Below are 27,263 nucleotides of genomic sequence, written 5' to 3'. Positions count from 1 at the left end.
CTTTCCATATTTGGCATGTATAGATGTTGTCATAACTATTACTGTAGGTAACAAAGACTTCTTAATCTGTTCGTTCTTAATTGTTTACTAATTGCCTTTATACGATTCCCTTATTTGAGTTTTCTGTTTCCCACTTGCTAACTGCAATATGAGGGAGCCTAAATTACTTAAACACTGTTTTTCTGGATGCCTCGATTCTTCAAGCTGAAGCATAGTAGCTGGTGTGGGCCAGGCCACAGGTCTGGCATGAAGTAGGAGAGTGAAGTGATGCCTCCTGCCTGAATATATTATACATTTGATAATATTTATGATTCACTTGACTATTGGTTTCGTATATCATTTTCCTCTATTAGGAAATGAAAGATGATTAGTTTCCCCTTTGGGCTATTTAGCCTATAAAATTTTCTGTCACACCGTTCACTTTGCATTGAAAATACATTCAAAATCCTGAACCATATTGGAATTTTTTTATGACCTTTCCCTTATGTGTCTTTTGGTGGTGCCCTTTGAAGTCCTGAAATGTTTTTATACTTGATCGAGATCAAATCTGGGTTTCATTTTACTTTTTTAAACATATTGAGCAAGTTAATTTTCTGTTCGAGTTCCTAAGGGGAGTGCTTCTAGCCCTCTGTGTCCCAAGAATTCAGGCTCAGCCTTGCCAGAACATTCCTGTGGTTTTCCACAGGGCAGATCAGTGTGTTCATGAAATTTTAGTTGTAGCTCGCGTTTTCTGTGGTTAATTAAAACATCTGGCTTTTACATTTTCCACAAACAGAGCAGAAGTGTTTGGCCAAACCTTTTCAGTAATGATTAAATACTTCAACCCTCCCCGCAAAAGAGCCCCAAGCTGACTTTAGGACTCCTTCGAAACGGTTGTCTCTGCTCATTAATGATTTTAAACGTTTGGAAGATGCCGGGAGTTATCCTGCCAAGCACATACTCCTGAGAGTTTGCGAATGTGAACCCGTCTCATGGCTTCTGGCCTTTGCCCCTGCAGGTTGGAGCTGCCGTGGGTGAGCTGCTGCCGTCCGTAGCCAAGCATGCTGTGGTCGGATCTGCCCAGCCGTGGAACAGAAACCTTTGCTGGATGGAAAATCCATAAAAGAAAGCTCCTGTGAAAGCCTGAGACAGACGCTAACTTCAGCCAAATCAGGTTGGTATGAGATAAGAGAGGCTGGGCCAAGTGGATTGGGGCCGAGGGGGAAGGCTGTTTTGTTCATCCCGTGGAGTGTTTTGGAGACAACCCTCCAAAATCCGTCCCAGTTATCTGAGGGGTTTCCAGCATCGTACAGACAGCAGATATATCCTGACAAACTTCTGGGTACAGGGTATGGTTGTCTTCCCTTCTTTCTCGTCCTTCTTCCCCTCTTTTGTTCGATCCTCTCTCCCAGAAAAGAGAGGACGGTCGTAAGCTTCGCCCATGTATAAGAAGCCACAACCAGAGGTCACCTGTAACAGCCTCCGTGATCTTGGCTTTGTTTTGGAGAGAAAGCCGTGTCCTCCAGAGAGCCTGGCCTGGTTCTGGTTCTGGCTTGCCCTCATTTGTGTTTTCACACAGCGAAGGGTGGATGGTGGAGCCCTGCCGTATTTGCGGTGGGTGGGGGCGCTGGGGCGGGGGTGGGGTGGGGGCTGCCGTGCTTCTGCCTGTGCCCCTTTGGTTTGCTTGGCAAGTTTTTACTAACTCATATCCCCTCCCCCACACAAACAGTAGTGACACATTCGTTGTCAGCAGTGTCTGCACGTGGCACTGAGATCCATAGGACACAGGAGGAGAAATGTCCTAAAATAATAGGAATATAAAACTGAATGCATCATAGCTTCCCTGGGGACCAGGGGAGGGAAACCACATAAGCGGCCTCATGCATGGCAGTAAGGTAGGGTGGAAAAGAATTCATTTTGAGAAAGATTGTCGTACGGGGACAGGCACTGTGAACACTCTGTGCTGGCCATTCAGTGGTGAACTCAGCATTACACATAATGAGCAGTGAATAAATACCCATCAGAAGGGAATGAGTTGGTACTCTTGAGAGCTTGTAAAGTAGTGAATGTCTGTTGGCTTTGTCCACCCAGCATCCTTTTCCTCCTCCTTTCAATAAATCAACTGGATTCCGCCCCCGCCCCGGGCCATTGCTTTGTTCTCAGCCCATGTAGTTAGAGGAGATGACTCTGCTGCCTCTGTCACAGGCATGTGGCATCAACTCGGCCGGTCAGAGTCACAAGGGTCCCTCAAGGAGATGTTTTCAGGAGTTCCCATAGTGGCTCAGAGGTTAACAACAAACCTGACTAGTATCCATGAGGAGGGTTTGATCCCTGGCCTTGCTCAGTGGGTTAAGGATCTGGCGTTGCAGTGAACTGTGGTGTAGGTTGCAGATGTGGCTTGGATTCAGCTTTGCTGTGGCTGTGGTGTAGGCCAGCAGCTGTAGCTCTGATTTGACCCCCTAGCCTGGGAACCTCCATATACTGTGGGTGTGGCCCTAAAAAGACAAAAGACAAAAAAAAAAAAAAAAAAAAGTTGTTTTCGCTGAAACTGTTCCAAAGAGATTTTTCTTGTCTATGGGTTTGTGCAGTGGGAGCTGCTGGTGAACCTCTTGTCTCCGCTGTAGGTGGGGGACGCCTTTCTGAGTATGAAATCAACACGGAGGGAGTCAGAACAGGGAGATGGGGGAGAGAGATGGGGACCGGCAGATGCACCCCCTCTCCAAGCACAATGCAAGGTCTCTGATTCAGCAGCCCCTAAAGCCAGCAGCTCCAGTGCCACTCTTCCGGCAGCTTAGCTAGTTAGTTTGAATTACCTGTCCCCTTACATCCCCAAACACCCTGGTTGGTAATGGCTTTCAGGTGGGATGTCTTAGCATGAATGACTGTGGCCCAGTCCCTGTCCTCAGGGGCTCACTGTCTAGGGGAGAGGCCAGATCAGTGTCCGGCCAGCTGACTCAGAGCTTAGAACTAAGTTCCGAGGGAGTGGAGGAGATGGGGAATTACGAAGTCAGCTGGGTGGGGGAGAGCCGAGCAGAGAGAGCCGCTATTTAGCAGAGGAGAAATAGCAACATTTTTGGAAATGCATTTAATTCAATTACTTGCTTTCTGAGCCTGAAAGAAAAGGAAGCTTTCTAGAGCCTATAGTTAGCTGCAGATAAGGAAGATAATTTCAGAGCTTCGCCAGTAGTAGAATCTTGGTATTTACTGTAAACACAATTGTTTCGGGAGCAGCCAAATGAGAGGTTATCAAAAAGTTGTCCAGAGTTTATTTTAACACCACAGGGGAACAGCTGTTCTTCTCACAAAACGTCAGTTGGCTTTCTGGTGTAAGCAGAATTCCGCATGTGTCATGAACTTTAAAAGATTTGTTTCCTCTTCTTAATGTTTGGCTTTACGGTGGTTGTTTTATTTTTTTATAATGAACAATGACTTTTAAAACATTAATAGTCTTTATTCAGGGGAAGCAGTTTTGGGTATGAGCAGAAAGTAGTTTTCATACCCTCTCCCCCTAAGTTTTCCCTTTTTTTTTTTTGATTTTAGATTTTTTTAAATTTTTGTCTTTTTGCCTTTTCTAGGGCCTCTCCTGCGGCATGTGGAGGTTCCCAGGCTAGGGGTCCAATTAGAGCCGTATCCACTGGCCTACGCCAGAGTTGCAGCAACTAGGGATCCGAGCCACGTCTGCGACCTACAGCACAGGTCACGGCAACACCGGATCCTTAACCCACTGAGCAAGGCCAGGGATCGAACCCGCAACCTCATGGTCCCTAGTCGGATTCGTTAACCTTTAAGCTAGGACGGGAACTCCAGTTTTCTCTTATTATTGACATCAGTGTCGTATATTTGTTACAATTGATTAGCCGGTATCGATATATTATTATTAACTGAGGTCCATAGTCTGCATCAGGGTTCACTCTTTGTGTTTTGCACTGTATGGGCTTTGACAAAGCTGCCTTTTGAACCAGGCTCTTGATAAGGATTGTGTTGAATCTCTAGATCAATTGGAGAAATGTTGCTGTCTTATCAATATTACGAATTCTGGAATCTAAAATATGTCCCCAGTGAACCTCCCTACAGAACAGGAGCAGACTCACGGACTTGGAGAACAGACTTGTGGTTGCCAAGGAAGAGAGGGAGGGAGTAGAATGGACTGGGAGCTTGGAGTTAGTAGTTGCAAATTATTAGATTTAGAGTGGATAAGCAATGAGGTTCTGTTGTACAGCCAGGGAACTATATCCAATCTCTTGGGATAGAACATGATGGAAGATAACGTGAGAAGAAGAATGTATACATGTGTATGACTGGGTCACTTCGCTGTTCAGCAGAAATTGGCACAACATTGTAAATCAACTGTACTTTAATAAAAAAATTTAAAAATAGATGATTAGCAAGAAACTGCTGTATATATAGCACAGGGAAATCTACTTGATAGCTTATAATACCTTTTATGGGGAAAAAAGAATGGATATATGGATGTGTATAACTGATTCACTTTGCTGTACACCTGAAACTAATATACATGGTAAGTCAACCATACTCCAATAAAATTTAAAAGTTACACCTCCAAAAAAAAAAAAAAAAGGAATTCTGGCCAGTGAGCATAGGATATGTTTTCGTTGATTTAGGTCTTTTTAAATTTGTTTCAGTAGCATTTTGTTGTTCTTAGTAACAGAGCTTATACTTCTTTGTTAAATTTATCCCTATGTATTTTTTTCTTTTTGATGCCTTTACAAGTGGAATAATTTTTAAAATTTCACTTTAAGAGTATTCATTGTTAGAGTTCCCATTGTGGCTCAGTGGTAGAGAATCCTACTAGTATCCGTGAGGGCTTGGGTTCGATTCTTGGCTTCACGCAGTGGGTTAAAGATCCAGCATGGCTGTGAGCTGTGGTGTAGCTTAGTCTCGGCTCGGATCCCGTGTTGCTGTGGCTGTGGTGTAGACTGGCAGCTGTAGCTCTGATTTGACTCCTAGCCTGTGGGTGTGGCCCTAAAAAGTCAAAAAGAAAAAAAAAAGTAGTCGTTGTTAGTGACTAGAAATACTGTTATTTTTTTGTACATTCTTGTTTTCTTCTCTCTTATTGAACTTATTTATCCAGGACTAATAGTTTTTTATTGTGTGTGTGATTTCCTTAGGGTGGTTTGTATACCAGATTATCATCAGTGAATAGAGATAGTCTTCTTTCTTGTCCAGTATGGATGTTATTATTACTATTTTTACAGTGATTTGAAAACTTTACTGTGATAGGAGAAACACCAAGGAATGTGTTATGTATGGAGTTTCTAATAAAATCATCCTATTATGTAGCTTTTCGAAAAGGACAAAAATGATATTTATGAAATTTATCCCCTCGTAATTGAGTTAGTTATCCAGTCAGTGAGCTTGTTAGTCATTCCTGTATCTTCTTTGGGGAATACCTTTTCAGATTCTTTGTATGTTTTTATATTGGGTTATGTGTCTATAAGTCCTTTATTGGATGTATGGTTTGCATGTATTTTCTCCCAGTCTCTGACTTGTCTTCTTGCTTTCCTAATGGTGTCTGTTGAAGTTCAAACATTTTTGATTGTGATCAAGCTCAATTTATCAGGTTTTTTTCTTACACAGTTCATGATTTTGATGCTAAATACTCTTTGCCTAACCAGAAGTTCTAAGACTTTCTTGTATGTTTCTTTCTAAAGCTTTTGTGGTTTTAGCTCTTACGCTTCGGTCTTTGATCCATTTTGAGCTAAGTTTTGTATATGGTGTGAGGTTCGGGTATGTGTTCAATTTCTTTTTTCTTTTCTCTCTTCTCTCCCCCCCTTCCTTTTTTTGTTACATGTGGATAGCCAGTTCCGCACCACCTGCTGAAAAGATTATCCTTTACCTGTTGACTTATTTTGGTGCCTTTGCAGAAAATTAACTCTAAATAAAAGGTTTTTTTCCTTTTTTTTTTTTTTTTTTTTCTTCTTCTGGATTCTCAGTTCTGTTTCTTATGCCAGTGCCACACTTCTTCACCTAGGTTTTTGCAGTGCAGTTTTTCTATGAAAAAGCTTTGTTCAGGAACTGGACCTAAGCTGCAGTATAGTTCCCTTTTTTAAAAACAACAAACTATTGTTCTTTTGCTACTTTTCCTCTCCATTCTTGTTTGCGTCACCCTGTTAAAAGTGTTACTCTCCTGCTATTTCTCCTTGGGGTAATGACGGAAATCTGAAGCGGGAGAGAATGCAAAGCAATCCAGGTGCATTTTCTAGATTATTGTAGACATTACTTCAAAAAAACTTTGTTTTTCATGAAAGTGGCAAGCATTTTTATGCCCATTATCCATTTGAATGAAACATAGTTAAATTAATTTTTTTCATTACCTCTGTCTTAATGATTACCAATAACTACTGATTGACACATTTGGTATATTTCAAGAATTTCAGGAATTTTCATTAATGATTATGTGAATTGGGTCTTTTATACAGAAAAAGATAAATTTTTCACAAAATAGTTATTTTACTAAATGGAAAACCTATGAATTAAAATCCTTGGGTTTTGGGATTATAGCATGGTTTTATGTTTTATGAACATTGGACATTTTTGTAGTATAATTAAAATGCTAGCTGCGCTTGTGTACTTACCTGCTCTATTTTTTTCTTTGTGTTGGTGTGGTTCTCAATAGACTGTTGTGCAGACATTAAAATAATTATATTAGAAACCTGAAGACTGCAATTTATCTCTTCTTTTGTAAAAAAAAATCTTCTCTGTAAAAATTGTGGATGCATAAGGATTAAAAAGGAAAAATGCTTTATTGTGATGTTTGGATTCTAGTTAGCCATTTTCTTTTGTTTTCTAGTAAAGTTGTACTTTTGCTTGGAGAATGGCTTTCTCTTTTAATGTGAAAAAATATAAATTTAATCTCGTTGAAATTCAGAGACTTTTCTCTGGCATATAGCTAAAACTGACTTCTGCCACTGGACTTTAATCAGATATTCAAATCATACGATTAGATTTAGAAAGTGTTTTCTGCAGTTCCATTAGTAGGTCGAGCCATGCCTCCTGGTCCCCAGAGGGCTCCAGGATGGCTTATCTGCTTCCTGCTCTTTCTTTGTAATCTTCTCATTTCCACCTGGGTGGACCAGTTTGGTGGGAACTGACGCGCGTTTGCTACCTGGCCCCTTTGCTTTTCTTGCAGTCCTTTAGCTGATAAAGTCACTTCATAAAAATGCATCCACAGGGCGATGTGGAATTAACTCTTTTTTTTTTTTTTCCCCCACTTAAAACACAATAGGTAAGCTTTCATTTATTTCTCTAGCACCCTGGAAGGGGTATCATGAATTTTTTTTTTAACCTGGTCACTCCTTTATCTTTTCTTTCTCTTTTTGTGGCCTCTTTGCAGAATGATGCATGACCTTGTGAGGAGTGTGGTATAGTGTTCCAGGAGGGTATGGTCTGGAGCTGAAACTTGGGTGGTTTAGCTGGTTGGTGGAGGTAACTTCCGAACTGCCCCTTATTTTGAATAGAGCCCTGTGCTGACTGAAGTTAGGGGTTTGGATTGATGGAGCCATTGCCGTTTGATTTGTGGTACAATTGCATTTGTGAAGGCTCCTGCTTATTTATAATTGTTTGGTTACAGATGAAGCAAAATCAGATCAACTTAGTCACATTCCGTGAGCCCAGTGCTAGAATGAAGAGCATGTCTGGAACCTGCTTTCATTAGGAGAACCACATTCTTGTGTAAACCTCTAATGAGGATGTTTATGATAAATGTAAGCATTAATAGAGTTTTGAATATTACCTCTTTTGACTTTTTGCTTGTCTTCGTATTTTCTATGTTAAGTGATCTGTGAGGTATTAAGTTTCCTTTAAAAGCCTTGAAAAGCACCATAGTCAAGTGATACATAGTCAGTTGTTGTTTAACTACTAGTATAAGAACAAGCAGTAGTAGAGTTCCCGTCGTGGCTCAGTGGTTAATGAACCTGACTAGTAACCATGAGGTTGTGGTTTTGATCCCTGGCCTCGCTCAGTGGGTTAAGAATCCAGGTGTTGCCTGTGAGCTGTGGTGTAGGTTGCAGGTCACAGACCCGGCTCGGATCTGGCGTTGCTGTGGCTCTGGCGTAGGCTGGTGGCTACAGCTCCGGTTCGACCCCTAGCCTGGGAACCTCCATATGCTGTGGGTGAGGCCCTAGAAAAGACAAAAAAAAAAAAAAAAAAAAAAAAAAAAAAAAAAGAACAAGCAGTAGTTTCTCATTTCCATTGTGACTTATAATGAATAAAACATTTACTTCAAATATACTGTCGAATAAGACCTATATACATGACATGATAACGGTTCAGAACCTCTGACATTTCCAAATTGATTATTATCTACTCAAATAAGAATTGATCTTCAGTTTCATTTATAAACAAAAATAACTCTATGGGATGTTTTCAGATAGGCACTATCCAAGCCAATAATTGATTTCAAAAGTGAGCATCAACCTCAGTCCAGCTTGCCTCAGGAAATGGCTCTGTTCAATTTGCTACCATTCCCTTTTTAAGAGTTGAATCGTTTTTCCTGCATTCCTCATGCTGCTGAGGCCCTTTGAGGACAGAATTTAGAATCTTAATAACTAGTCTGAGCTTGGTTTCATAAGGGTGATTTTCTTGAAGACTTCAGGTTGTAAATGGTTTGTGAGTGCTGTGGCTCTTTTCTGGTGTCCGGCGAAAGCATGACAGGGGCAGCGCCTAGGAAAGTAAGAGAGTCATTAGCGGCTTTACTGAAGACTTACCTCGGAAATAAAAAGTCTGGAGTTCCAGCCACAACTTTAGGTCCTCCGTGATTCTAAAACTGGAATAAAAATGACTGCTGATCTTGAGGAGGCATTCGTGGATACGTGATAAGAGATGCTGAATTAATTTTACTTGGTTCGGTGCAATTCAGTTAAATTCCGCATGAACTTGTTGACAGCATTAACAATGTCTACTTTGGTAGTTGCTGGAAGAGAACGAAATGAACCGTCCTGGGGGAGAGAGAGCCCGAATAGCAGCCCTTCGGGGAGCGCTCACATGTTATGGAGCTTGTCGAGTGTGCTGAGGACTCAAGCGCTTCCTCAGCTTTTGCTGGGACGGGGCCCTGATGGGGAGACGCCTCACTGCAACCCTGTTTTATAGATAAAGAAGCTCCGGAACAAATGGTTTCATCCAAATCGCACATCTACTGATCTCGACTGGAATCCATACGCTTTTTTCTCCAGCTTCGTGACATACCTGTAGAAAACTATGAATCGCTCTTTATAAATCTTTCATTGATATTGTAATTAATGAGGTGATAAAGGCCTAAAGTTACTGCATGAGTAGGATGCTTTGGAATTTCCAAGGGAGAGTAGTTACTGTGGATGTAGATTAATCCGGAGAAGTGGCCTTTTTGTTATTTTTGAGAAATAAGTGGGAAGTCGGAGGTAGTCAGAGGATGGGGGTTTTCAAGCCTTTTCACCTGAGGAAAATACGTAATCAGACCCTCAGAGGCGGAAATAAAAATGCATGGTATGGCCTGGTGGGGGGGGTTGTGGGGTGTGGGGAGAATGGATGGTATGTTTGGGAGTCTGTCCAAGGTTTTACAGCCAAGGTATGTGGCCCAGCCATACACTCATCCAGTTGCTGTGAGTTAGTTGCCCAGAGGTGTCTGGCTGCTGAGGGAATCAGATGCTCCCAAGCAGCTCCTTAGAGGATGAAGGGAGAAGGTAAGCTTGGGACTTTCCTGACTTTCCCCTGCCCTGACTCTGCACTTTTTGTCTGGGGGAGCTCCAGGCTTCTTTGCCCTGCCTGCCATGGGAGTCCCGTGGCATCTGACCGTGGCATGGGACCGCGGTGTCCAAGTCTATGATGGTTTGAGATGTCTCGTCTTTTTACCTGGGAGTATTCATAGTTGAGTACTTTATGTGTCCCCCTCAGTGGGGGTGAAATCATCACCCCCAAAGATGACGGTACAAGGAGGTGGTGACTTTGGGAGGTGCTTAAGGCCCCAAGGGTAGAACCCGTGTGAAGGGGATTACTGCCTCATAACGAGGCTCCAGAGAGAGCTAGCTCCTTCTGCCGCGTGAGGACACCATGAGAATGCCAGCTTTGAATCAGGAAGAGGGCCCTCACGAGAAGGTGACAGTGCTGGCACCTTGATCTGGGATGCCCAGCCTCCAGAACTGTGAGAAGAAAATTTCTGTTGTTTATAAGCCACCCAGTTTGGTATTTGTCACAGCATCTTGAATGGACCTCGGATGATCATCTCCCTCCACCCACCTTTTCCTGCCCTTGTGTCTTAAACGAAGGGAGAAAAAAGTAAAGGTCAGCTATACTGAACCTTTTCAGAGCTGTGAGCACCAGGCTCCAGCTTTGCTCTGTGGGGCTTCTGGTTTGGGTCATAGAGTCTGGGTTGTCTGGAAGAGCTGACTTGTTCTCTGATGGGTGTGTGGTCTGGCAGTTCGGTACTGCAGTTTGAAACAAAGCAGGTCAGTTGTGATACATTACATGCAGAAAAGGGGCCGCCGTTTGAGCTTGAATTATCTTACTGAAGCAGATGCCGCTGGAGCACAACTTGGCAATATCTTTCAAAGTTTAAAATCCCAGCAATTTCATAAATTGGGTCACCTAAAACGATGCCAGGATATTGGTACAAGTTATAGCGTATTTGTAAAAAATGAAAGAACTCTGTAGATTGGATTTATATTATTTATATTTATAAATACTTGTACATGTATATATATGCATATATCTATATAAAATGAAAAAATAGTTTGCAGAACCATTCCCTTTTGCATGCGTATTTTATTTATTTTTTGCTTTTGAGGGCCACACCTGCGGCATATGGAGGTTCCCAGGCCAGGGGTCTAATTGGAACTATAGCTGCTGGCCTACACCACAGCCACAGCAGTGCTCCTTAACTCACTGAGCGAGGCCAGGGATGGAACCCACAACTTCATGGTTCCTAGTCGGATTCTTTTCTGCTGAGCCACAACAGGAACTCCCCCTTTTGCATATGCATTTTAAAGAAGATATATATACATCTTAAAGAAAATGTATTTGTATACATCCCCCCCCAAAGAGATGAACTTTTACTTCACTAAAAAACTTTTCTTTCTTTTTTATATTACTTGAGTTTTCTAACCATGTTCATTAATTCATTTTCTTTCCTTTTAAACTAGAATCAAGAGCTGGCTGGGCAGTATATGATCATAGACTACAACCATTCATTATGTTTTATGCAATTTATAAAATTTTAGTAAGTATTTTTTAAAAACACTGTACATTTTTTTCTAGTGTTCGTATTTAGCCTTTCATATCTGTTTGCCTGTAGAAGAAGTAGGAATTTTTATAGGAAGAGTGGCGAAATAATGTGCTAAGCCAGCAGCTGTTCCTTGGAAAGCTTATTAGTTAAAACATTGAGTTGGGAAAGAGAAGGAGAAAGTCAGATATTTATTGAATGTGACTTGAAGGACAAAGAATCCCATCCTGCCGAAGTGTGTCTGAACATGTACCCTTATGCTCAGTTTGTTTGCTGTAAGTATGAGCTTTGGACTGAACTGTATTTGCTTTTCAGACCACAGGGTGGGAGGTGGCCGCGGACGTCTCGCAAATCTGATTGCTAATCAGGAAAGCTGTTTGCTGAGAAAGGCCTGCCTGTTTGGACTAGAAGAAAAGACTTGATGCACAGATAGAGCCAGGGTGCCTTTTAAATATCTCCTGACTTCTGCATTCAGATTTTGCTTTTCTCTTAATTAAAACCCCTGGACATGAGTCAGAGGTTAAAGGAGATAACTCCCCTAGACTCTTCCAATAACAAAAACTCCTTAACTCTTCCACTCTTGGTGGGCTTCTCTGGAAACTGTCGTAGTCTTTTCTTTATGGGGTGATCTGCCTCCTTTGGTCATAGTTTGATGCGAATGGGAAGATGACAATTTTTCTTTTGAATGCGGGCAGTTGTGGTCTGGAGAATGAACCCACCGTAACTTACCTGTACATGTTTCAACCTCTAATCTTTGATGTTTTGTTTTTTAAAATCAGCAAAGTCATATAATTTTTCTAGTTTCAAAAAGGATTGCAGAAACTTTTTTTTCCCTAAAGTAGTTTGCTAAATAGCTCATCAGAAGCAGAAATATTCTTTTTGCCTCGTCTTTCCTTCTTTTTTTGTGTAGCTTCTGGACTGATGTCTGACCCTTTTACCCTTAGTCTTGGGAAGAATTATACCTTCCAGATTTCAAGGTATTTAAACCATAGTGTAGGAATTGTAATCCATTGGCAAGGTTAAGGGGACAGTTTCCGAAATACATATGTGTGTACGGATTTGATGCGTGTATATAATTCATTATGTTTATAACATAGAAAAGTTGGGACAAGTCTGTAACTGTTTGCCATGAATGAGAAAAACTAATATTACCTTCAGTAAATACTCCCCAAAGAGCCTGGTCATGTAACAATTCACAGTAATTGAATTGCAAACTCAAATGCCTACCATGACCTGACAGAAAAGTCAACAAAGGCAGAAAGGGGGAAAAAGGGTGCAGCTACCACTCAGCTATTCAGGAATGAGGGCCGAGTGGTAACTGATTGTCCAGTATTTCAAAAGAAGACATACATTTGGATTTTTATGTGACCGCTCCCAGTTTTCCAGTGTTGACAATACATTTAAAATAATTCAAACATTATCCTCTTGGATACTTACTGTCAGCAAGTATTATGATTGCTGCCTATAGACTGGGTGGCATGGGGCCTGAAAAATGTATGGCATGGCTCTTGCTTTCTAGGGACAGCCAGCTAGATGGGCCAGCGTGATGTGGTACCGTTGGTATGGTGTTAAAGACCACAGGAACCCTGAGGAGGTAGAACTCAGCATGAGCCAGACCATCCTGGGAAGACTTGGAGGAGGTGGGATCCTATAGTGAACCTTCAAGGGCAGAAAAGACCTTAAGATCTAGGGCAGTGGAGAGGGGCAGGAGAGAGCAGAGGAGGCATGGGATCAGAAGGCATGAGAGGTCATAGGACAGGGCTGGGCATTTGAGGAGAAGCTGGAGGAGCAGGTCTGTGCCCTGCAGAGAGCTCCACCGTGAGCAGGAGGTGCTGTGATGGGTCAGCATTCTTTTTATGGAGGCCCCTGCGGCATATGGAGGTTCCCAGGCGAGGGGCCGAATTGGAGCTGCAGCTGCCAGCCTACATCACAGCCACAGCAACGTGGGGTCCAAGCCGCCTCTGTGACCTACACCACAGCTCACAGCAATGCCAGATCCAAGCCACGTCTGTGACCTATATACCACAGCTCACAGCAACGCTGGATCCTTAACCCACTGAGCAAGGCAGGTGGAGGAGGCAGGCTTGGAAATGGCCATCAGAGACCCCAGGAGGGATATGATGGAGGTGAAAAAATATAAGATAGCGCCTAAGTTTTGTCTTTGGGAAGTTAGGAGACCAGCCACAAGGGCCTCAATCAGGGCATTTGGGAAGGGAAATGTGTTTGCAGGACAGCAGGGGAGGTGATGTGTGTATCCTACCAGACTGTCATTTCCACGAGGGCAAGGATTTTGTTTGTTCAGTGATGTGTCTCTAGCACCTAGAAGGCTGCCTGCCACGTAGTACAGTCCCAGTGACCGTGGAATGAATAACATCGTCGAATTTGGAGGTTATGGTTATAAGGTCCTAAGTTGTTAGAAGGCTGAAATTGAGATTAAGTGCATTTAAATGATACTGGTTTTGGTATTTTTTTTTTTTTTTAAAGAACTTTGGTGACTGTGTAGATGTAGGACTTTAAGATGTTATATTTTAGGAGTTCCCTCGTGGCGCAGTGGTTAACGAATCCGACTAGGAACCATGAGGTTGCGGGTTCGGTCCCTGCCCTTGCTCAGTGGGTTAAGGATCTGGCGTTGCCGTGAGCTGTGGTGTAGGTTGCAAACGCGGCTCGGATCCAGCATTGCTGTGGCTCTGGCGTAGGCCAGTGGCTACAGCTCCGATTCGACCCCTAGCCTGGGAACCTCCATATGCCGCAGGAGCGGCCCAAAGAAATAGCAAAAAGACTAAATAAATAAATAAATAAATAAATAAATAAAATTTGAAAAGAAAAAAAAAAGATGTTACATTTTACCGATACTATTCCTGGTCACCCAGCTGGTTTGAATAGAAGTCTTGATTTCAGTGTGTGTTTTATTGAAGTATAGCTATTTTAAAGTATTATATTAGTTTCAGGTGTACAACACTCTGATTTTTAAACCCATTTTGATAGCAGGAGTAGGAAGTCCAGATTAATACAGCAGTAAGGAATCTTTCCTGCAAAGACGTGAATGCCTGCATGAAAAGGTACACAGGAAATAAGTGAGAACGTATGTTTTTACACTTGCCTTCCATTATGATGAATGTAACGTGGATGTCCTGATTTTTTGCTTTGCTACAGTGAAAATTGCTTATAAAGAAATGGGGGCTGGCAGCTGGTGCTTAGACATCTTTTGAGTGTGTCCTGCCCCCAAAGGCTTTTCTTTACCATTGGATTTGGTATGTAACAGTATTTTATAAAGGCAATGAAAATTATATATTGCCTGTTTTTTGTGTGTGGTTATCAAAATCAGAGTGGTCTTGGGACGTTGTCGAAAGTAATAACCTTTCATTATAAAAGAAAGAAAGCTCATCTTCAAAAAAGTGAGAATTGAGTTATTGGCTTATTGTCTAGCCTCTGGCCCTGGTAAGAATAAGTGGAAACAGCCTTGCCACGGCAGTGGTTCCAGCAGGGCAAAAAGCTGAATTGTGTCCCCTTGAAATTCCTCTTTTGACGTTCTAACCCTCAGTCCCTTGGAATGTGACTCTCTCTTTGGAGAGAGGATCTTTAAAGAGGTGCTTAAGTTAAAGGGAGGTCATGGAGATAGGCTTTAATGCAGTATGACTTTGGACACAGACATGTGTAGTGGGAAAGCTTCGTCAGGACGTAGCAGGAGGGTGACACCCGCAAGTCAAGGAGAGAGGCCTCAGACCAACCACTGCTGCCAATGCCTTGACGTTGATACCTTCATCTTGGACTCATGGATCTGCTGTGTGAGGCACACAGTCTGCGGTGGCTTGTTGGGGCAGCACCCTCGTACAGGCAGAAGCCAGAGTTGTTCAGGGAAGCTTCCTCCATCATTGGGTTCCAGCATCACAGTCCCCCCAGAGTCTGGAAGCACGTGGGCGATGCCCTGCGCCCTGGTGATGCCACAAAAGAATGAGTCGATTTGATTGCTCACGGGATTGCCGGGCACCTGTGGTGGCGATTCCTTGGTGTCTTCATGCCCTGCTGATCATTTTGGTTGGAAGCTGCCTGCCTTGTCAGCATTTCCACGTCCCTCAGAAACTCAATTAAGAGTGTGAGATGAAGCGGCAGCGCTTAGCTTACAACTCCCCACGAGCCGAGCCGACGTCTGAGCCCCAGTTGCTCTGTGTTCCGAGCCCAGCAGAGTGGAGGAGGCACCTGCGGAGACAGGGAGGATTTGTGGACGGCTCTCTTTGCTGGGAATTGGACCACGTGTGGGAGACACGACAGTTTCAAGCCAGCTCTGCTTTCTCAGGAGACTGTCTCTGGCATCTTGAAATTTAAGGGAAGCTTAATTTAGTCTCTGGTTTTCACTGTAGATCTGTAAGCTCTGAGGCTCATAGTAGCAGTTGGAAACCATTGACTTCCATTGACCTGTTTATTTGAATTTGATTTACTGGGAAATTTAAGAAACAGAGGACCAGAGGTGTTTCAAAAACACTTAAAATTTGGCTTCACATTCCCGTAGATGTGCTTTCCCAGTGGGTAGGGCACATGGAGCCTGTAATTAATTAGGTTATAGTAAGTCTTGGTTTTGTTCCATGTCTTCTAGGCTCAGGGAATGTGAGTAGTGTGAATGTTGAGAACTTTCCTCTTGAATTCTTTTTTTTTTTTTGGCTGCACCGTGGTGTGTGGAGCTCCCGGGACACGAATTGAAACTGCGCTGCAGTTGGGGGTCACACTGGATCCTTAATCCACTGTGCCACAAAGGAACTTTCTTGAATTCTTTCTTGATCGGGTTTCTGGGACACCCAACATTAGGATATTGAGAACATCTGGAGGCCAGCGGTGCATGGTTCCTGTGCTCCCTGTGTGTCCAGGGTCCAATAGACATGTTTGTTGTTAAAACACCTCTTCCCTATGGATGGTCGACTGTTTGTGTGGTACCATGAAGAGGGCCGCTTCGCATTCCTTATTTGCATATTTTGCTATTAGGTAAGAGAGATGAGCCATCATTAACATTGAGAGAAATGTGCAATCTTCTGCTTTAAGTTACAACGTGTTTTTGGCTATGCCATCCCCCAGCCCGGTCTTTTTGGCAGATTTTTGTGGCTCATGGGAACACATGACCCCGAGGGCCCGCAGCACCTGCAATCGAAATAGTTTTCATTCCAGGACCCACAAAACAGGGTGTGTCTGAAAGAACCTGAAAGCAAACACGTATGCAACACGTTATATACTTCATCATAGAATGTGGTACCGGATTCTGCCTCGCCTCAAAGCCTGCAAAGCCGCCCTTCCTGCTGTCCGAAGATGTTGTTATAGTTCCCCTATCCATAAGTGAAGAACGCATGGATGGAAGTTTCTCCACAAGAATGGGCCATGGGAATCCTTCGATGAGGAAGACAATGATAACAGAGCTTGTGTTGGAAGATGACCAAAACCTGGGTGAAAGACCGTCCTCGAAGAGTGAACTAGCAATGTTTATTCGCCTGAAGAAGCTGTTCTCCAGCTTATTATTCTTTAACAGAAGTTATTCCATGCTTCATTGCTTGTGGACTATGCATCCAAGAGATTCATGGACTGGAGTGCATTTCATCTACAGCAACAACAGCAAACCAATCTTAGAAAGGATTTAAATCGGGGATCAGAAAACTACAGCTCAGAGGCTGAATCTAGCCTACTGCCTGTTTTGATGTGGCTTATGACCTACCATGGTTTTCACTTTTTTCTTTCTTTTTTTAAAAATTTTTTTTGAACTTATTTTTACTATTATTTCCCCAGTACAGGTCCCCCCCCCCCCACTGTATACAGCATGGGGGCCCAGTTACACATACATCTATACATACTTTTTTCTCCCATTATCATGCTCCATTGTATTCTTTTTCTTCCTTTCTCTCTTTCTTTCTTTCTTTCTTTCTTTTGGTTTTCACATTTTTAAATGGCTGCAGGAAAATTAGTAGTGTTTTTTGTTGTTGTTGTTGTTGTTGTTTTTTTTCTTTTTGTCTTTTCTAGGTATGCCCCTGTGGCATATGGAGGTTCCCAGGCTAGGGGTCGAATCAGAGCTATAGCCACTGGCCTACACCAGAGCCACAGCAACGTGGGATCTGAGCTGCATCTGTGACCTACACCACAGCTCACAGCTACACCGGATCCTTAACCCACTGAGCAAGGCCAGGGATCGAACCTGCAACCTCGTGGTTCCTAGTCAGATTCGTTAACCACTGAGCCACAATGGGAACTCCCAAAAGAGTAGCGTTTTTGTGACACCCGAAAATTACACCTTTCAGTGTTCATCAGTAAAGTTTTATTGCACCACAGCCATGCCCATTCACTGATGTATTGTGTCTGGCTGTTGTCAGCCTGCATCAGCAGAGTTGAGTAGTTGTACTGAGGTTCTATGGCCTGCACAGTGTAATTATTCATTCTCTGGCACTTTTCAGAAAATCTTTGCCACCCTAGTTTAAAAAGTTGTTTACATTTATTCATATTTTTAAAATTAATTATCATGTCCTCTGCTGGTCTTGATGTGCAGTGTGAAAAATCCTCATGTGGGATGGCAGATTATTCCATAAACTCATCTTTTAACTTACAGAATCCCTTCTATCGCATCTTTAAAGATGACCCCTGAACATCTTCTTGGTCACTTGAAATTTAGCTGCAGTCATTAAGAAAGCAGACCAGCAGTTGTTTATTTTCCCCCAAACCAAATCCTTTACTCAGCAAAGATGGACTGAGTGCTGACTGCACACCACCCACTGTTGCAGGCAGTGGAGATGAGCAAAGATCCTAACAGGCGAGGTTCCTGCTTGCCTGGGACCATGCGTTCTCCTGGGAGGAGATGGGCTATAGACAAACAAATATATACTATATCGGGGTAGTAAGCTCAGTGAAGAACAGTCAGGGGGAGGGAGAGGTAGAGGCAATAGAGGGCTGCTTAAGAGGTGGCGATGGGGAGTTCCCATGTGGTGCAGCAGAAGTGAATCCGACTAGGAACCATGAGGTTGCGGGTTCCATCCCTGGCCTTGCTCAGTGGGTTAAGGATCCGGCATTGCCTTGAGCTATGGTGTAGGTCGCAGACATGGCTTAGATCCTGCATTGCAGTGGCTGTGGCTGTGGCTGTGGCTGTGGCTGGCAGCTGTGGCTCTGATTGGACCCTTAGCCTGGGAACCTCCGCATGCCAAGGGTATGGTGCTAAAAAGCAAAAAAAAAAAAAAAAAAAAAGAGGTGATGGGCTAAAGCCTCCAAGAACAGTTAAAGTTGAGCAGGAGTCACAGGTGCTAAGACCTAGGAGATGGCATTCTGGGTGAATGCAAGAGCCAAGGCCCTCAGGTGGGAGTGAGCTTGGCATGTTTGAGAATCAGCAAAGATGCCTTTGAGGCTAGAGGAGAGCTAAAAAAGGGAAGAGTGATGCAGAGCGAGGCCAAAAAATACGGGGTGGAGTGAGGGACAGGTTACAAAGGGTGCTGCAGGGCAGAGGAAGCACCTCAGAGAGTCATTTCTGAGAGAATGACAGCGTTTTGAGGAGAGCTGACTTGATCTAATTTAATTTTAAAAAGAATCACTTAAACGAGTGGGACTACATCAAACAAAAAAGCTTCTGCATCACCGAAGCAACCTTCAACAAAATGAAAAGGCAGCCTACTCAGTGGGAGAAAATGTTTGCAAATTGTATATTGGATAAGGGGTTAATGTCCAGAATACGTAAAGAACTCGTGAAATTCAATAGCCAAAAAAAAAAAGAAAGAAAAAAGAGAAAGAAACCAATTAAAACCTGAGCAGAGGAACTGAATAGACATTTTTGTAAAGAAGGCATACAGATGGCCAACAGTTGCATGAAATGTGCTTAACACCGTTAAACGTCAGAGAAAGACAAATCAAAACCACAATGAGATCATCACCTCTCATCTGTCAGAATGGCCATTATCAAAAAGACAAGCAACAAGCGTTGCAGGCACGTGGAGAAAAGGGAACCCTCGTACCTGGTTGGTGGCAATGTAAATCGGTGTGGCCACTGTGAAAAACAGTGCGGAGAGTCCTCAAAAAGTTAAAAATAGAGCTGCCGTGTGCTCCAGCCGTTCCACTTCTAGGTGTGTATCCCCAGGAAATGAAAATAGGATCTTGAAGAGATATCCACAGCCCCATGTTCACTGTAGCATCATTCACAGTAGCCAAGATATGGAAACAACCTAAATGTCTCTCAGCAGATGATTAGATAAAGAAGATGAGAAGCTGTTAATGTATATGAATAAACACACACAGTGGGCTATTATTCAGCCATAAAAAAGGAAGGAAATCCTGCCATTTGCAACAACATGTGTGGATCTCCAGGGCATTACGCTACGTAAAATAAGTCAAAGACAAATACGCTATGGTATCACTTAAGTGTGGAATCAAAAAGAAAAAGTTGGACTCATAGAAACAGTAGAACAGTGGTGGTGGGGTGGTGGGGGCAATAGGGAGAGGCTTGTAATATGGTACCAACTTTGAGCTCTAAGATGAATAAGGCCTGAGGATTTAAGGTAAAGCATGGTGACTGCAGTTGATAATACCATATTATGTAACTGTAAAAGAATGGATCTTAACTGTTCTCACCAAAAATAAATGAATGTACGAGTTGATGGATTGTTAATTAACTAGATGGGGTGAAACTTTTCACAATGTATATGTGGATCATACCATCACAATGTAAATTTCAGTGGTTTTTTTTTTTTTTTTTTTTTTTTTTTTTGCTTTTTAGGGCTGCCCTCACAGCATATGGAGGTTTCCAGGCTAGGGGGTCCAAATGGAGCTACAGTTGCCAGCCTATGCCACAGCCACAGCAACGAGGGATCCGAGCCACGTCTGTGACCTACACCACAGCTCATGGCAACACTGGATCCTTAACCCACTGAGCAAGGCCAGGGATGGAACCCGAAACCTCATGGTTCCTAATCCGATTCGTTAGCCACTGTGCCACAATGGGAACTCCACAATGTATACTTTAAATATCTTACCATTTAGTATGTCAAGTGTACCTCATTAAGGCTGAAAAAAAAGATCACTTAAGCTAGAAGTTCTGGTTGTGGCTCAGCAGGTTAAGAACTTGACTAGTATCCATGAGGATGCAGGTTTGATTCCTGGCCTTGTTCACTGGGTTGAGGATCCAGTGTTGATGCAGGTAGACGCGGCTTGGATCTGGCCTTGCCATGGGTGTGGTGAAGGCCAGCAGCTGCCGCTCTGATTTGATGCCTGGCCTGGGAACATCCATATGCTGTAGGTGTGGCTTTAAAAAGAAAAAGGGGAAAAAAAAAAACACAAACACCAAAAACTATATCCGTATACCAGCCAAAACAGTTCGCTTTCAGAGGTCCTGAAATATTGTCGAGTGACTCTTCTTTGACACAACTGATGTAAGGCTGCCATAAAAGTGGCATCAGACAGTGATGATCACCAGGCTCTGTCTGCTTAGGTGAGTATTCAAAGGTTTTAGGTCTGTGATCAGCCCAGGTCTACTCAGGAAACCCGCTCATGCTGGAACTTGGACAGCGTGTGGGGGAACTGCCCTGAGGCTATGGTAGCCCAGCTCCTCCCTCTGGCAGGCCCGAGGGATGAGGGAGGGCGCAATTACTGGGAGACAGACTCTGTGTATTGGGCCAGGACCTGAGCGCTGGCAGGGAGGGAGCCGTTTGCCTCCTTCCTTCTGTTCTCCTGAGGGTGCCCTCCTGTGGATCCTTCCCTTCTCATTGATCAAACCCAGCCAGGAACGAGCGGTAAGGGAGCCTGCTTTTGCTTTTTTTGGTTTTTGTTGAAGTACAGTTGATTTACAATATTGTGTTAGATTCAGGTGTATGGCAGAGTGATTCAGATATATATTTTTCAGGTTACTTTCCATTATAGGTTATTACAAGATACTGAATAGTGTTCCCTGTGTTACACAGTAAATCCTTATTGCTTGTCCATTTTATACACAGTTGTGTGTGTCTGTTAATCCCATACCCTTAATTTACCACCCCCACACTTTCCCTCTCAGTAACTGTAAGCTTGTTTTCTATGTCTGTGAGTCTGTTTCTGTTTTGGACATGTATTCGTTTGTATTATTCTATCTCTCCATGGCTTGATGACTTCACTTAGTTTGATAATCTCATAGGTCCATCCATGTTGTGGCCAGTAGCAACATTCAATCCTTTTTTATGGTTGAGTAATATTCCACTGTATATATGTATATATATATACCACCTCTTTATCCATTCATTTGGTGATGGACATTGAGGTTTTTCCCATGTCTTGGTTATTGTGAATAGTGCTGCTATGAACATTGGGCTGCATGTATGTTTTCAAATTAGAGTTTTCATCATTCCTGGATATATGCCCAGAAGTGGGATTGCTGGATCATATGGTAGCTCAATTTTTAGTTTTTTAAAGAAGCTTCAACAGTGTAGAGTTCCCTTTTCCCACACGCTCTCTAGCATTTATTATTTGTAGATTTTTGATGATGGCCATTCTGACCCCTGTGAGGTTATATACCTCTTTGTGGTTTTGATTTGCATTTCTCTAATAATTAGACATGTTAGGCATTTTTCCATGTGCCTTTTAGTCATCTGTATGTCTTCTTTGGCGAAATGTCTATTTGGGTCTTCTGCCCATGTTTCGACTGGTTTCTGTGGGTTTTTTTTCATTTTGAGTTGTATGAGCTGTTTCAATATTTTGGAAATTAACCTCTTGTCAATGCATTCTTTGCACGTATTTCCTCCCCTTCCATAGGTTGTCTTTTTGTTTTGTTGGTGGTTTCCTTTGCAAAAACTTGTACGTTTGATTAGGTCCCATTTGTTTACTTTCGCCTTTATTTTTTTTTTTTTTTTGTCTTGGGAGACTGGTCTAAGAAAATATGCTACAATTGATGTCTGAGAATGTTTTGCCTATGTAATCTCTTCTAGGCTTTTTTGGTGTCATGTCTTATATTTAGGTCTTTAAACCATTTCAGTTTATTTTTGTATGTACTGTGAGGGTGAGTTCTAACTTCACCGGTTTACCTGTGGTGGCCCAGCTTTCCCAGCACCACTTGCTGATCGTCTCCATTGTATCTTCTTGCCTCTTTGGTTGACGATGGATTGACCGTAAGTGTATGGGCTTATTTCTGGGCTCTCTGTTCTGTTGCATGGATCCGCATGACTGTTTCTCTGCCAATACCATGCTGTTTTGATTACTGCAGCTTTGTAGTGTTCTTTGAAGTTGGGGAGGGTTGTGCCTCCTCTTTGTTCTCTGTCCTCAGAATAGCTTTGAGGGAGCCTGTTAAAGGGGTCAGCTTCCTGGAGCAAAGAACATATTGGAAACATGGAGAGGCAAGTGAAATCTTAGATCTTAGGAGACACGGGTGACCCTTTTAGACGTTCCAGCGCTCTGTCGCTTGCTCTCTCCCACCCTCACCCCTGCCCCCCACAGACACACCACCCATGAGCGTGCATAAACACACACGCCTCCTTAAAGTCCCTCGGGTACTGTGATCACTTTTCTCATGGGTGTAGAGGAGCAATCCTACAATATATACCATTGGGTACACAAGGAAGGGTTTGGAAGGCCCCACACAATCTCATCTTTCATTCCTGACAAATTCAAAGCACATGTGTTCCTGATGGGTAGAGTTGAACATTTGCAAAAAAAATTTTTTTTTGAAGTCTCTTGTATAGTTGGACACAGAAGGAAAAACCCAGTGAGACAGAAATTTAAAACCTTGGTGAACTGTGTTCAGTTTTGGTTATTCTGGTTAAGAAGAAACAAAGCAAGCATTGATTTTTAGCCTCTTTGATCCAGTGGTTTTAGCTTTCCACCGTGGGGCATATTAAAACAGTTGAAGACACAGAAGTACCATTCAGAAAACTGCTTCTTGCAGCAACTCCTGTAATGTCCCGGGGGCACCGGGAACCTTTGGTTTCCTTTCAAGGCAGGAGCGGTTGTGCAAAGTCACAGACCTTTATATGTCGTATGGGGGGAAGGGTGGGGGGGTAGGTGAGAGAAGAATTTTTTAAGATGACTTGATATTTTAAACATACTTGACTTTTCACTTGACTGAGAGTCCAAGAACCCACGATTCTCATAACAGAATGGGCATCGTGGCCAACAAGTCTATAGAAAGAGGAATGTGTACCAACCCATGTTCAGTGTTATTTTGTAGAGGGTGGTTCCTGCAGGAGGAACTCAAGCTCTATCGATGGCAAAACTCCTGTTTCTGGAATCTGGACGAAAACCAAGGTCTGGGTGGCACATTCCCCAAATGTTCTTGGCCCCCGATTGGAGAGGCCCAGCTGAGGACTCGGGGTTGGGGGTGGGGGCACAGAACCCTCTCTTTTCTATTTATGGTGATCAGCTATGTTGTAAAACTTAAACATAATTTATTTTGCTTGAAAGTCAAGGAAAAAAGGCATCTGGAACATCCCATTCGTTTTCAAGCACCAGAACAGGGTATGTTTTTGTTTCATGGCTCTGGCCTGTGGGTACGTGTTGCAGGACAGGCTCACTCCTGTGGTCCTGAGTCTTCGGGCTTGGGGTGCACCCCCTCCGCCGGGCTTTGTGTTCACAAGTGGCAGGTGAAGCAAGTGTGAGGCAGGGCCCGGGTCCTGAGTCGGTGTATATCATTCTCAGGAGAGTGGATGCATCAACAGATCCATGCAGAGAAAGAGCGCCTCCAGAGGCAGTTACAGGGAGGTCCTGACATTGTGACGGGAGAGCGTAAAAAAGCACAGCCCTTTGAGCCAGGCCTTGCAGCATCCCCAGTGGAACAAAGTCATGCAGTGAGGTGTTAGAATGAGTTCTGACTTCACTTGCCAGCCTCAGTTTTCCTCATCTAGAAAATGGCCATACTGCTTTACCACCAGAAACAGTGAAATACCCTCAGCGTTGTTACTACTTCTTTTCCTTTTCTTTTCTTTTTCTTTTTAGGGCCACACCCAGGGCATATGGAGGTTCTCAGGCTAGGGGTTGGACAGGAGCTATAGCTGCCAGTCTACGCCACAGCCACAGCAACATAGGAGCCACGCTGTGTCTTTGACCTTCACCACAGCTCACGGCAACAACAGATCCTTAACCCACTGAGCGAGGCCAGGGGTACAACCCGAAACCTCATGGTTACTAGTTGGATTTGTTTCCACAGAGCCACAAGGGGAACTCCAATGTTGTTACTTCTTATTGTGGATAATATTGTCCAGTGGTGTCTTAAATAATATTTACATATCTTCAGTGGTCTGTGTCCTTCCTGGTTCATCTATAGTTTTTCAGGCGTTTGCTCTAAAAAAAAGAATTACTGTTACTCATGGGGATTTATTATATTGGGCCAGCCCCACATAGGAAGGCTTTTCTATGTGGCAGTGTAGCTGATCTCACAAATGCAGGGGAGAGAAGCATTATTAAAGTGGAGTGAAGTCCCTGAACAGTATCTGAAAGGCTGAGTTCCCTTCTTTAGGGCAGAATCAGACATAGGATTGTTGAGTATGTCAAGGTGGAGGTGCTGCAGGTCTGGGTTTGAGATGCCTGTAGAGCATGGGACTGGAACCCTGTGATTTTTTTTTTTTTTTTAAGAAAATTATCAACAGTTAAAAAAAATTAACTTCCCAGGAGTTCCCATCATGGTTCAGGGGTTAACGAATCCGACTAGGAACCATGAGGTTGTAGGTTCCATCCCTGGCCTCGCTCAGCGGGTTAAGGATCCGGCGTTGCCGTGAGCCGCCGTATAGGTCACAGACTTGGCTTGGATCTGGCGTTGCTGTGGCTGTGGCTTAGGCCGGCAGAAACAACTCCGATTAGACCCCTAGCCTGGAAACCCCCATATGCCACGGGAGCGGCTCAAGAAAAGGCAGAAAAGACAAAAAAAAAAAAAAAAAAAAAAATTCCTAGAGTCTGAAACTTACTTTAAGAACTTGACTTACAGAAGTGAGAGATGTATTGATTGAAACACAGTGAATTAAGCTGGAGAACCTAGAGCCTGTGGCACGTGTGTGTTGTCTGAGGGGAGGGATAGAAATGTATGAGGTGAGGTTTAAAAAAAAAAATGTGCCACCCACTCGGCTGGAGATCCGAGTTCAAATTCATTCCCCCAACAGGCCCTAGTCACTTGTGACACCGCCGCCCCCTTTCCTAAGCTGACTGAATCGCTCTTCTTTGCAATTTGTGTTATAGGTGGTTTATGAGCCAATTAAGGGAACTGACCTCGTAGTCACTCTTTTTTCCTTTTTTAAAATAATCTTTTTTTTTAGAACAGTTTTAAATTTACAGAGAGATTGAGGCAATCATGTAGAGTTCTCATAAAAACCCTCTCACCACGTTTCCACTGTTATTAACAGCCTACTTTAATATTTGTCACAATTAATGAACCAGTGCTGGTATGTTATTATTAACTAATGTCCATAGTGTTTTCAGATTTCCTTGGTTTTTACCTAGGTCAGAAACTGTCCTTTTCAGAGTTCCTGTTGTGGTGCAACAGAAACAGATCCAACTAGGATCCATGAGGATGTGGGTTCGATTGCTGGCCTCACTCAGTGGGTTAGGATCTGGTGCTGCTGTGAGCTGTAGTGTAGGTCACAGACGCGGCTCGGATCCCGCATTGCTGTGGCTGGGGTGTAGGCTGGCAGCTGTAGCTCTGATTTGACCCCTAGCCTGGGAACTTCCATATGCCTTGGGTGGGGCCCTAAAAATCAAAAGCAAAAACAAAACAAAAAACCCTGTCCTTTTCATTCACCACTTTATCCCATTAGATAGGAAAGTTGTTTCCTGATAAGAGTGGCTTTTCAAACAAATGTTGGTTGAGGGAATAACCAAATAAGATGCTCTACCTGCCCTTGTTATAATATAGTGGGGAAGGATAGTCCACCAGGCACATGACGTGCACACTAGTGCTTTTAAGAGTTTGGAAGCAGATGGGCTGTGTTTGAATAAAGCCTGGCACTGGCACTTAACTAACCCGTGCTTGGGTAAGTTACCCAGCCTCTCAAAGCCTGTTGCCTGAGCTGTGGAAAGAGGGTGATGTTAGTTCCTACCTCAGTGGGCTAGGAGAGAAATGAGTGAAGAAAAGAATACACGTGCAAGCTTGTGACCAGGGCCTCACACGTGCGATGCTCTCAATAAATGTCACCTTCAGTTTATATAGAATGTGAGACATGAGAGGAGAGGTACAAAACATCACTGGGAATCAGAAAAGGGGAGATGCATAGAGCTGGGGCAGAGGTTAGGAAAGTTTTCCTAGAGGAGATGGCATTTGAGATTGACCTCAAAGAATAAGTCAGCTTTGGGAGTTCCTACTGTGGCTCGGGGGTTCAGAACTGTTAATACCCATGATGATGTGGTTTTCACACCTGGCCTTGCTCAGTGGGTTAAGGATCCCGAGTTGCTGTGGCTCTGGTGTAGGCCGGTGGCTACAGCTCCAATTCAACCCCTAGCCTGGGAACCTCCATGTGCCGTAGGTGAGACCCTAAAAAGGCCCCCTCTCCAAAAATAAGCATAAGTTAGCTTTTGCCAGAGGCACAGTGCCCAGAGAAAGTGCCAGGTGGAGAGAATATACTACACAAAGGTACAGAGGTGGGGAAGCGTTAGAGAATGTCTTTTGGAGGAAGGAAAATTATGTGCTATAGATGGACCGTGGTCTAATACGACAAGACAGTCGGAAGAAGGAGATAAAACTATAGGGTCAGTACAGTTTTTGATATAAATTTAAACTTTTTTTTTTTTTTGCCATTTCTTGGGCTGCTCGCGTGGCATATGGAGGTTTTCAGGCTAGGGGTCTAATCGGAGCTGTAGCTGCCAGCCTACACCACAGCCACAGCAACTCAGAATCTGAGCCACGTCTGTGACCTACACCACAGCTCACGGCAATGCCAGATCCTTAACCACTAAGCAAGGCGGATTGAACCCGCAACGTCATGGTTCCTAGTCAGATTCCTTAACCACTGCGCCACGACGGGAACTCCTAAATTTAAACTTTTAATTCTCAAAGTTTTCAAAAATAGAAACAAGTGGAAAAAATACTGCAATGAACACCCATAGAATCCTTATCTGATTTCAATTCTTAACATTTTTTTCTTGTTTACTTCATCTGTATGAATGTACATATACATATTTTTTGCTGAAC

General features: G+C 43.3%; 1 protein-coding gene across 24 annotated transcripts in view; it reads left to right on the top strand.

The window, feature by feature from the left end:
- APBB2 (amyloid beta precursor protein binding family B member 2) overlaps positions 1-27,263 on the top strand; it is a 380,651-nt gene that overhangs the window by 70,187 nt on the left and 283,201 nt on the right. For 22 of the 24 annotated variants that reach the window (XM_021101154.1, XM_021101149.1, XM_021101147.1 and 19 more), the window contains exon 2: positions 998-1,153. The gene's annotated coding sequence lies outside the window, so the exon portion shown is untranslated. Of the gene's footprint in view, positions 1-755; positions 1,154-27,263 lie in introns of those variants that run through there. The other 2 variants (XM_021101152.1, XM_005666611.3) reach the window with 2 other exon arrangements.

Source organism: Sus scrofa, chromosome 8 (genome assembly GCF_000003025.6).
Source record: "Sus scrofa isolate TJ Tabasco breed Duroc chromosome 8, Sscrofa11.1, whole genome shotgun sequence".
Classification (NCBI taxonomy): Eukaryota; Metazoa; Chordata; class Mammalia; order Artiodactyla; family Suidae; genus Sus; species Sus scrofa.
The sequence above is the reverse complement of the archived record's forward strand: the minus strand, read 5'-3'. Positions and strand labels throughout refer to the sequence as shown.